A 12,795-nucleotide genomic window follows, 5' to 3' on the forward strand; every position below is an offset into this window, starting at 1 on the left:
TACATTGCCAGACCCGCCTGACCTCGTTATAGATGCAAATAAATGCAATAAAATGCAAAATTATATCATTTATGAAACAAGTTATTTAAGTGTAAATTTTCACCCCTTAGAACAAGATGCAAAAGTCTATAGAATTGTATTCATTCATATACTTAATTTCGTCACAAATCTTTTAAAACAAACACAAATACCGATTTTCAATTAACAGGGAATATCAATATGCCTGGTTTATAGCATAATTAAAAACTTGGGTCCTTAGTTTCAGGTCTCATCTGAAGGACCGTTAGTAAAGTTTAGTTATTTTTCATGGATAGAACCAGTACAGTACTGTGAAACACTGAAAAATCTCTTTGTAACTACAATTGGTCCGGTCGGAAATCGAATCTGGACCGCCGCATTGGCAGTCAAGCGCTTCCCACTAGATCACCGCTCATTGAACAATTAAATGTAGTGACAAAGTGCTTACCAGTTGAAAAGAGTATGAAAAGAATTGAATTGAAGTCGCTGACCGATTCCCTTCTTATTTTATGTGGTCAGCTTATAGAGAAATAAAGACTGTGCACTTTCAACAGATGATCCATTTTTGAGAAAATACAAAAGTAACAATATTTTCTAAGGCTTTCAATCGCCAGTATATGCAGCTTCAACTTTGGAGTTATAATCTCTTATTAATACAACTTTTCACGATGTAGAGTTCGATATATCTTTATATTTTTACACTGAAAGACGAAAAAAAAAATTTTAAAGATCGGTCTGTTTTTTGAAAAATGTCACAAAAAGTAAAAATTTGGCAACAATTTTTGTATTTTCTGATCGAAGATCAGTAAAATACAAAGCGGACATTCAATCTCTGACACAGAATTTCACGACAGACCTAACAACAAGTAGTTCTCAAAACAGCTTACAACTAGCGATTTAAAGGAAAGAAATATTTTAATTTTGTTACAAGTATCCAAAAAATTACAACGCATTCAAAGTTTAAAAGTAGCGTTGGCTTATAGAATTGTCAATTAATACACAATACATCCTAAATAAATTTCTACACCCCTTATTTATCGGAAATAAAATCTAAGAACAATATGTTGCCATTAGATTTAAAATACGTACAAAAATGCATTATGCGCATTTCTTTTGGCTGGAGTTTCTGGTAAGGAAGCACCATACCCTTTGAAGTATTAACCTGTAGTTTACAATATTTGTTTAGGATGAAAATATCTTAGTTTGTTCACAAGTTCACGTTATAGTCCAAGTAATCAGTGACATAATTGTGCACCTTCTGTGAAAAGCATGAAACTTGGCATGGTAGCAGGAAATAGTATAGACCTTTTTACAATACGATTTTCCATAGCAACGAATGTTGCATTTCGCGCATGCGCATTCTGCGTAGGGCAGAAAGCAATAACGATGTCTACAGTTTATCATACTTTAAGGCTTTAATAGATGCTGTTTCATGTTATGTCACCCAAAAAATATTAATTTTGGGATGACTTAAGGCGGTAAGTACAGAAAACGTAAATTTATTTTTTAAGAAATCTAAGAAAATGTGCGGGAGTAATAATTCAATGATCAAAACGGGCACACACATATCTTTGTTCAAGGTATCATTAGACGACTTTTCCATCAGTAATTTAAATTGAAACAGCAGGGTGTTAAAGATAAAATTTTATTACCCCTGTATTACATAATATTACACAATTTGTATTGTACACTTCCTTTCAATAACTGGATTGGTCAGGCGGCAAGTGTCAAACAGATTGGCACCCGAACGTTTGTTCATTGAACCGGGACGTTTAAATATCATGATATAGTTAATCAGTTACGCTTATTAAAATGGTAATTTACGTAACTTTTAAATATACCGATCAATGTTTATGGATTTTGAGAAGAGAAAAATTGTGTCACGTACATAATTAAAAATAACATGTATTACGAAGAAGCGGATAAAATGTGTGTGATATCTTTTCCAAACAACCCATCTTAACATCTAAAGATTTTGAAAAAAAAATCATTTATTTAAAATCTATTTATGTGCCTTAAATTTTTCTGTTTGCTTCACAGGCAAATCGGGTAAAGGATAAAATCAGGTATATTGAACACTAAAAATGCATTATCACCTGTTCTGATATTTTTCTGAATGAAAATTTATCTCCATTTCATGTTATATAATTTCTTTTGTTTTTAAATGAACTATTTCAACAGCAAATAAGTTGACGTTTCATTTGCTAATAGATATATCTCCAAATCTTCTCTCAGTGTCAGTTCCGTGATCGTAATAATTTCTTATACAAGTATCTTTTTCATGCCTTTTTATGGCATTCTTCGCCACAAAGTCATCTTTTCTATATTTTTAAAAGCTATGTAATATAATTTTCTACCGTTTACCTTGAACTAACTCGGAATTGTTTATGAACTTTTACTAAATTTCTATGTAGGGCGAAGGATTTCTTGCCCTACGCAGATTGCGCATGCGCGAGAAAATTCTAATTCCGGTCGATTTTTCATAGCAACGGACCGCGTCGTAAAAAGGTCTGTTTCAAATTATTTCAGCCTGGGATCCACTTTTTAAAAATCCAAGATGGCCGCCAAAATCAAAGATGGCCACCAAAATGTACAACGTACATGAAACATGACAAAATTGGGTTATTTATGGCATGAAAATTGTAGGTCAAAAATAGAAATTTATTGGAAAAATGCTTTAGTTACATCGAAAGAAAATACAATATGGCTTCAAAATTCAAGATGGCCGCCATTAAATGATGATTTTTTTTACAAATTTCTATGATAAAGATAATCCATATGATCAATACTCTTCATATACATGTATATATATAACACACTAATAAACTGGCATTCCTGCATAAAAACTGCGCACACAGGTGCACATTCACAGAAAAAAATGCATATATGGATAGAACCATGGGGGCATATTATTTAGCTCGATATTTTGAAGAATAGGGAGCGATATTTTACACAAAAGACGTCAGTTTGACAGTTTGGCTAAGGTTTTGCATACAAGTTGTTTCTGTTAAAAATTACATAATGGAATATTAAAACCTAATATTTGTGAGCATAATAGAAGGTCACTGTTAAAGGCCTATAACTCTATCATGGATATTGACAGTATTATGGCTCTTTTAAATATACAGAATTCTTCATTATCTAGGTTCTTGTTTAGCTATCAAGCACTGAGAACAGTCGAGCACTCAATGATGTCCCACCAATAGGTCTTTGTTAATTTGCATGATTCTGACGCCATGCAAAACCGCTGATTGCCCCTAGTTACCTTAATACACAAGAGAGTCAATATCAAACATAACACACAAGAGAGTCAAAATCAATACGAAACCGGTTTCTTTATGTGGAAACAACACATCATATAATCACCAAATCAGTCATATACTTTTATATAAGAATAAGTCTAATACATGTTTTTGTGTATCAACATCTGCAAAAGTTTAGGATGAGGGCTTTAAATGCGTATCGTGCTTATGTAGATGTTAATGCACGCAAAGGATGAATTAATCCTTTATTGTATTATATATTTAGGTGTACACAATTTCCTAGCCTTTCCGAACCAAATGTTTAGTATGAATTATACTAGTTAATGTCAGAGGAGGTTAGGATTTTTCGAAATCCTGTCTCTCAATTTTTTTAAATAAATTTATTTTGTAGCATCCTTGTGATCGTCTTATTGTATCTGCAAATTCTTGTTATTAGTAATTTAAGAATATTTCGCGAATCTGGCTTTAATTATGTATTACGGCATAAAATAGGAAATCAGAAAAATATAGAACAAAAAGAATATTTGGGCTTTTTGGCAAAAACTAAGTGTTTGACATAATTAACATTAGTCATTCATGACTTAATATGAGATCAAATTTAGACTTAACTTTATATTTAATAACTTTGATATGAGATTCCGTCTGTAAGATTGAAATACTAACTTTCTGACTCCTGTGAATTTCGCGGCTGCGTTCAAGGGGCAAAAAAACTTTATATTTTATTGCCAGTTAAGCCTTTCATAAGCATATGTTTTCCTGGTATTACAAATGGTTGCTTTTAATCTCAGTCTTTTTTATTTCAAAAACATTTTTAAAAAAAACTTGAGCAAATTATAAATCTAAATACTGTTGTTGTTTACTTAGATTAAATGATTTTTGTTAAGACTGATTGCTGGCGGCATCCATTTTTGCGTATCTGATTATAGTGAATGAATCTCATATAAAACGTAAAACCATTAGGAGCAGTCTACAAAAATTGTTATGCGCATGCTCCGCTTCAAAATACGACTTAACTTAAACGAAAAATTAACATCAAAGTGAATAAATCAGTACAAAGAAAAATCGGAAAATAGCATTTACGTTACTCAACACTACGTTTTTGGCGCAAATGGCACACAGTTTTATTTTCTTCAAATACTTTGGTTTGAGGCATGCATCTTTATATACTGTTTATTCGTATCCAATGATATAAAAAGTTAATGTAAAAATGGGACTTAAAATTGTTTGAATAACATACTTAATGTCAGTTTTGGAAAATCTCTGATTCAAAGGAAATGTTTCCATACACTTACCAAAACATTAACAGAAATTTGATTATTGAATTTCGCAAGAAACTTTTATTTTGATACTACTTTTGATATATATCATTTATTCTAAATTTAGTTTCACTTGTAGAAAAAGTATCCCTGATGCGCAAAGAAAATGTCGACTTCTCCGGCATATAATCTTTTAATACATTTGAAAAAAATGAAATGTAAAACAAACTTTTATTATGATACTTTAATTTATTCAATATATATAATAAATTTTATTTTGTTAAATGATTCTTATTTATAAACATTCATTGTGCCTTTTATGCAAAAATATCTCCATTTTTTTCGAATTAAACAACTCTTCCTCAGCTGCAAAAAGGCCTCTCACATGGTTCTTTTTAAAGAAGCAAATTTGTACTGTTCTGTAATAACGACAACAGCTGAAAAACTATACCATTCTGAAAATTTTGAAATGGCGGCCATCTTGTTTTTTGGCAGCCATCTTAGATTTCCACAACCTAGATCAGAGGCATAATATAATTGAATTTGTAATATGATAAAGTTGTGCTATTTCATACTGACCTGTAATGACGACAGCTGAAGAACTGTAATATTCTGAAATTTTTAATGTATTCATTGCGACCATCTTTGATTTAAACAACCTGAATCCGAGGCTTGAGTAAAAAATAATATATTATACAATGAATTGGTGCTATTTCATACTGTTCTAATTATGACTACAGCTGAAATACTAAAAAATATTCTGAAAAATATAATATGCGGCGGTCATCTTGGATTTTGGCGGCCATATTGGATTCGCACAATCCGGATCGCAGGATTGTATCAACCAACAACTGTGCCAAGTTTCATGCTTTTCACAAGAGGTGCACAATTCGCTCTATTTTATGCACGGATTTCTTGGACTATAAGTGTTTAAATAATGGCCCTTGATTTCTCGAAAGCGTAGATCAATGAAATGCTCTGCTTAGTTATTCAGCGGTAACTTTAAAAAACGAGGTCTTTAATGGCCAAATGCTGTGACATAATTCAAAATAAGGCAGTGCAATTTAGATTCCTGTTCCCAGTGTCACATGACACTGCGAGTTGCACGTTATTTACTGAGAACACTAAACACACGCCTAGCAACTAATAGATCAGAAAATCAATTTTTGGATTAAATAGTAAATATATATAAGTTGACTACAATAGATTATGATTTGCTTTTTTTAACATTTCAAACTGGAATCGGTCTGAATAAAAACAAAGGCATTATGATGTTCGAATTTAATGCAACCATAAAACTTACGAAAATAATTAAATATTAGCAAATACTCTCATTAAACGCATGCTTCACGGTCTTCTTACGTCAAATACTGATTTATATTCTCCTTTTTTTTTGCAATAAAACTTCATAAAATCATTTTAACTTTTCCACCGAAGATATTTTACAATATATGACAAGGTAATATATTTACTTATTTAATTACCATTAAACATACAATCAAGACCCGAGTCTTTTGCAAGAGGGGTATTTGAAAAAAAAAATATATAAGGTCGATAGCCCTTTTATGTCATGTACTGAGAATAGTAAGCGTCTTGTCCTTAGATAGCTCTTTCATTCTTTGATTATCTCGGAATAAACAGCTGTGAATACTATTTTGCCAATCTTTCCGACTTTACTAGCAGTATATTTTAGCAGCCTTTTAGCGTCAAGTACCGTGGAATTCATCGAAACATGTCTTTAGACACTTCCGCCTTTTGCAGTTTACACCCTGTTTGCAAAAGTATGGTATTTTTGGCTTACAACTCGTCTCCTCCGATTAAATATGCATTAAATATCACGATATATGTTGTTTTGATACTTTTAGTAAAGCCAATATTTTATTCTTTTTCGTGCTGAAAACAAAAACTAAACTGTGCATCACATGGGAGAAAAAATGCCAGCCATAAGTATTGTTTTAGTAAAATAGAATGTTTGTTTCTACATCATCTAAAAACAAGAAATATCGAACGACACATATGCCCCCCTTTCTAGCCCTTAACTAATTTTGTTATAGAAACATGCCATAAATGGGTACATTAGTATAATGAGCGAAAACCATTCTGACATTTAAGGTCCCTATGACCTTGACTTTTGAAATAGTGACACTTTAATCGATAGGGGTCATCTACTAGTATAATCAATCAGTATGTGAAATATGAAGACTTTGTAATAGATAGCTTTTAAAATAATAAGCGGAAACCACGTCTACCAACATATGACTAATCAACATGTGAAATATGAAGACTTTGTGATAAATAGTTTTTGAGATAATCGTCTTCCGACGAACAGATATATTTAAGGTCCTAGACCCTAGACCTTTGACCTAAAGACGCCCAAAATCAATAGGGGCCATCTAAAAAGTTTATTAAACAGTCAATGTATGAAATATAAAGACTTAGTGATAAATCGTTTTCAAGATAATGGGCAGAAACCATTCTGACTATTTATGGCCCCTTTGACTTTGACCTTTGAAACTAGGGACATTAAATCAATAAGGGTCATCTTCTAAGTTATGACCAATCAGTATGTGAAATATGGAGGCTTTGTTATAAATAGTTTTCAAAAATATTGAGCAAAATCAGTTCTGACATTTAAGGACCTGGTGCTTTTGACCTTTAAATTAGTGACCCTTAAATCAACAGGGATCGTCCCTACTTAGACTAATCAAATGTAAAACTTGAAGACTTTGTGATAAATAATTTTCAAGATAATGCGCGGAACCACCCGCTGTGACCTTTGACTTTTGTAATAGTGAACCACAGACAATAGGGGCCATCTACTAGTTATGACCAATCAGTATGTGAAATACGAAATCTTTGTGATAAATATTTTTTAAGATAATCAGCGGAAACCATGTGGTCTACCAACGGACAGACCGATAGATAGAGATAAGCAAAACAATATACCACCTCTTCTTCGGAGGGGGGGGGGCTTAATAAACTAGAATTGTGACCATAGGACACGGATGCTCCCACTATGCAGTTGTGACCATGAACATGAACATTTATTTCTCTATGAAATACCTTAGTTAGCACAAAATCTGCAAGGCAGAGGGTTGAATGCCAATATGACAGTTGTAAAGGACCAATCAGTGTTTAAAAGAGGAGTTGCATTAACAAATCTTGATATATACTTTTAAAGGAACCTTATCTGTTTAGTAGTTATTACATATTTTAGGATCAAATGATATGGTATTGTACTGATCAGGTCATTCCTATCACTATGCAAGCTTTTTTACTTCGAGCAAGATTTTTTGAAACTTTGTAAAAGAAATGAGTCATTTGACATGATTTGTTATTATGAAATTCAAACAGGTTTACACTGCAAAGATTTTCAGGGAAAGTAATTTAAAGGGTCAAGAAGTTCAGTAAACTAACAATATTTGCAGAGGAACTGATGGTATTTATTTCACTACATATGCTCACAACTACATAATATATAACAGGTGATGCGAAGGAATGTTATCAAACAGATTTAATTATATCTATATTAACCAACAGCTATTGAATAGAAATCAAGTCTCTCGTAGCAAGATACATTTTCACACCATCTTCAAAATTGTCAACATTCTCGAAAGACTCTTGTAGAATTCCGCCGAGTACAAAACTCTTCTGAACAGCCTCGTGGGGGGTCTGTTTCGCTGAAATGAATGGAATACTCAACCAGTTCTTCTTCAGTACAGGGTAGTGGCAGTGAACAGTCCATAGCATGGAACATCTCTGGCTGATAATACAGTACATCTGGTACCTCTCCTGTTGTCAACTCCGTTTCTCTCTGCGCTCGTATTCGGTGCGAATTCCAGTACATTTTAATGATATCAAGTTCAGTTTGTAAAACTGGTGTTAACCACAATCTCATATTTTCAATATCATCTGTGTCTGCTAGATTAAACAAGCCCATTTGCTCAAGGTTCCTGAACAAATCTCTCCACTTTAACGTGAAACTTTTTTTCAGAAAACTCCAAAACGCTTCGATTCGTTGATTTCCTGTAGAGCGGCCAACAATATAGCAAGGACTGCCGTTTCTAACATCCTCGTGTTCACTGCGTAATACGTTTTGAATTTCATTGACTAAAACATTTTCGGTACCGGCATCACTTCTAATGATTTTTGGAACTCGTCCAAGCTCAATAATCATATCGAAATATAATTTGGAAACAGAGTATGGGTTATTATTTGATCTTACAACTTTCAGCCATAAAATCTTTCGTGAAAAGCCATCGATTGCACCGTGAATTGGAAAACCATACGGTTTTTAGTTGGGACGTAGTCCCAACTAGTGCACTTACAAACCCGAAATTTCCAACCATACAGGGTAACGCCCACTGCTGTGACGTTTCATCGCCACTCTAAATGCTATATTGTATTCTAACATATCAAGGTAAGCTGAATTCATAGTGATCACCCGACCATGACCGACGCATAACCGCCGCGAGTGAAAAATAGTGCTCTGAATTTCTGAAAACTTCGATTTATTGCGAACAGAAGTGGAGACAAGAAATTTATTTTTTGAAAAAAATGTGCAATTGAGCTTGAATAACGGTATTAGAAACGTAGCGGATATAATTTGAAAGGTCACATAATTCTATGAATGGGATAGTAAATTAATTGGGTCATAGTGCTTGACGGCTTGCAATATTTAACTTACTCATCCGCCTTATCATCACATTTTTTTGTATTATATTCCAGAATTTTTGAAAAAGACATTATTTATCGGATAAATTTTGTAGTTTATAATTGCAAAGTGGATATTGAAATAGAATTAGCCAGAGATGTACGGCCATTCTCAGTTAGAATTTACACCCCTATCAAAATTTTATAAAAAATACAGATTCGCAAAAACGCAAAACTGTTAGTCTTTTTACAAACTTAAACCATCTGTGAAGTTCTACTGAAATTATTTTCAACATCATATAAGTAGTTTTTGTAAATCGGCGGTTTTAAAAGTGTATCCATTTTACCTTTTTAAAATGCCGGAAATGTTCGTGACAAAGTACCTTTTACTCTAAAAAGGGCTGTTTATAATTACATTGATGATATCTTATTGGAATTTACTTTTAAATATCACATGATACATAAATTTTTAATTGTACAATTGATATTACGAATTACTTGACTAATTAAGCTTATATACTTTTTAAAAAACTCATATGCAAAAAGTGCAAATCCAGATATACTGCTTAACTGTGATTACGATTTGTCTCATTATTATAAGAGCTACGACCCAGTGTAATAAGTATAGTTTTGGCATAAATAAAAACCGTAGTATCTCTGCTAGCAATTGTATGCGATGTATATGCTTTATTGTTAGGTAAATGATCACCTTGCTAAAATTTAAGTACTATGTAAAGCTAACGAACCTTTCAACCATAAACTCAAACAAAAAAGAATCCCACTTAATACCCCAAAGCTTACATATAGACATCAGACAATGATATTGAGTATAAAACCCATTATCTTTCTTGACTTTATAGTATACTGGTTCACATTATTTTGTAGTAAAATAAAGCATCGAATAGTATTTATGTAAAATGATAGTAACTAAAGACATAGCAATACAGCATATCAGTCTAAAACAATTGAAACAACAACACCTTAATTAAAAGATAAACATGTATCAAGAAGTAGAACAGTTTATCAGATCAAATACAGTGCTGGTGCTAAGATTTTAATCATATATTCACTAACTTTTTCAATTCAGATATGGTATATAAAATAACGAACCTTTCATTGTCAAATCAAAATTTTGATGCTAATATAGATACATTTATATTCAGATATAAAGTTCGGATATAGACATTCGAATACAATTATATTCATTACCTAATGATATCTATTGTAATCTTTTCATTTCTCAAAAATGATATTAAATTGGAATGGCATCTGTAGTAAAACAATTTATAAATGTTTTCTTCAATTTATAACAACTAATTCAATCCAATGAAAACGTGTCAATATGGTAATAATACTAGATTTTACTTTTAAAACAAATAAACATAAGCTTTTTACGAAGAGAAACATTCAGCTAGTATAAAAAAAATATTAGCTATAAAATGCAAGCATATCAAATTATAGGATCGGAGTCAATTTCTCTAATGATATGTTCGTTTTTCACTGAAACTGCTTTTTTGCAACCAACAAAGAATTGACCAATTCAATGTTGTCACCTCCCAATTATTTAAATGACCTCCGCGAATATCTTGTTTCTCTTGGCTTCATAACCTTTTAGGGTGTGTCCTTGGGTTCAGCCATATTTTTTCTTCGCCTACTGGACATTGCAATATGTCACGCAAATATTAGTTTTCAAAAGGTTAATCACAATTTCACAACATTGAAGAAGCAACGTATATTTTCATGCTTGTAATAATATATTCTTGATATTTTTCCGAATCTTCTTGTTTTAATATTTTACTGAATTACCGCATGTTTTCAGGTTTAGACTTCAGCATAATTGTCTGCACTAAAAGTAATTCCAAAGCTACATTCGTCTAGCTTGAAAAAGACGGGGTTTTTTACTTGAAAGGTTCGTGGCCCAAGACAACGAACCTTTCATGGAGTTAAATGTTTATTTAATCATGTTTCCCTCATCATAATAATTTATCTTTATAGAATTGTTTTAAATTCACTTCATATTTTGAATTTATAATCACACAAATATAATGTTTATTTGCTTTTTTTATAAAACAAGCTTTTCGGGCGAGTACGAGGTTTATTTTTTACATACATCTTTTTCAGTTGTAACGTCTTGTAAAAATCAGACATTCTTTTGATGTTCTTTTTCTGTATAAACAAGATATACTCACAAGATTTTTCTTAAATAATATTATATACATTACAGGATAAGATATATTAATTTATTCATATAAATTATCATAGGAAAGGTTCGTGACTAATGGTCACGAACCTTTCCTTGTTTGTAATCCGAGATGGTATTGATAAACATCATAAAAATATAAATTCGCTTATTTCATTTGAAAACAATATCGTTTGTGATTCGGTAGGCAATAGAAAATTTTCTTGAAATTCAAAAATCATGAAAAGTATCAAAATCACTTGCCAAAGGATTTTGATGGGAATTCTCGATCATGTTTATAACATGCGCTGCGAATAATAAGCAACCATTATAGAAAGAGTTGAAACGTTTCAACCCAAATGACATCATAGTACATATGTTTGTTATCCGCAGCCGTTTACAAACAAGCATAGTGTAGGCGGCATCGAGTAAAATATATCACCGCACGAACCTTTCATCACGAACCTTTCTCAGCATATTTCAGATTCAATAATGTTGTTTAAACAGCAAACAAAATGTTTCATTTTTGGCATAAAATACTAATTTTTACGTAACTTAGAACATTTGATGTGCTGGGGGTACATATTGCAGTCATAAACCCTTTAAATCAGGTAACGAACCTTTCAATTTTAACCCAAACCACATCACAACGTTAAATTCTACATAAATAATAAAAAAAATTGTGCACACTATGAACATGGTGATAATATGAAAGTATTATATTGTGATATTAATACAAAAAAGAACATCTAATGTTGTTTCAATGATAAAAACACTTCACTTGCAATATATGGTTAAAAGGATAACGAACATTTCATACTATCCGGCGACAAACACTAATCCTTTACCATTTTTTATTTGTTTGGGTCGTCAGACCAAACAAATAATGGTAGCGAAATTTCAGAGTCTAATGTTGTTAATTGCAAATGCCGAAAGTAGTCCACTTTTTTGAAGCGGTTACTTCCCTTTTGTATGTACACTAACGCCGAAAAATTCAGGGGAGATCACTGCGTAAAGATGGTCAAAGACAGGCGCATTAATTTTCAAGCAAAGTAATTCCCGAATGGTCGAAGATTTCTAATATTGTTTTATTGTATTTTCTGATCGAAAATAAGTAAATACAAAGCGGAAATTCAATCTCTGACACAGAAGTTTACGACAAACCTAACAACAAGTAGTTCTCAAAACAGCTTAAAACTAGCGATTTAAAAGAAAGAAATATTTTATTTTGTTACAAGTATCCAACAAATTACAACGCATTCAAAGTTAAAACAATAGCGTTGGCTTAAAGAATTGTCAATTAATGCACAATCACAAATTACGCGGATGAGTATGATTTTATCAATGAAAATACTATTTTTAGCGATATCGATTACCGAAAACTACACAAACCGAGTAGTGGAATATATAGATTCTACATGTCGGA

This window comes from Ruditapes philippinarum, unplaced genomic scaffold (genome assembly GCF_026571515.1).
Source record: "Ruditapes philippinarum isolate M1 unplaced genomic scaffold, ASM2657151v2 ctg8034_1_1_1_1, whole genome shotgun sequence".
Taxonomy (NCBI): domain Eukaryota; kingdom Metazoa; phylum Mollusca; class Bivalvia; order Venerida; family Veneridae; genus Ruditapes; species Ruditapes philippinarum.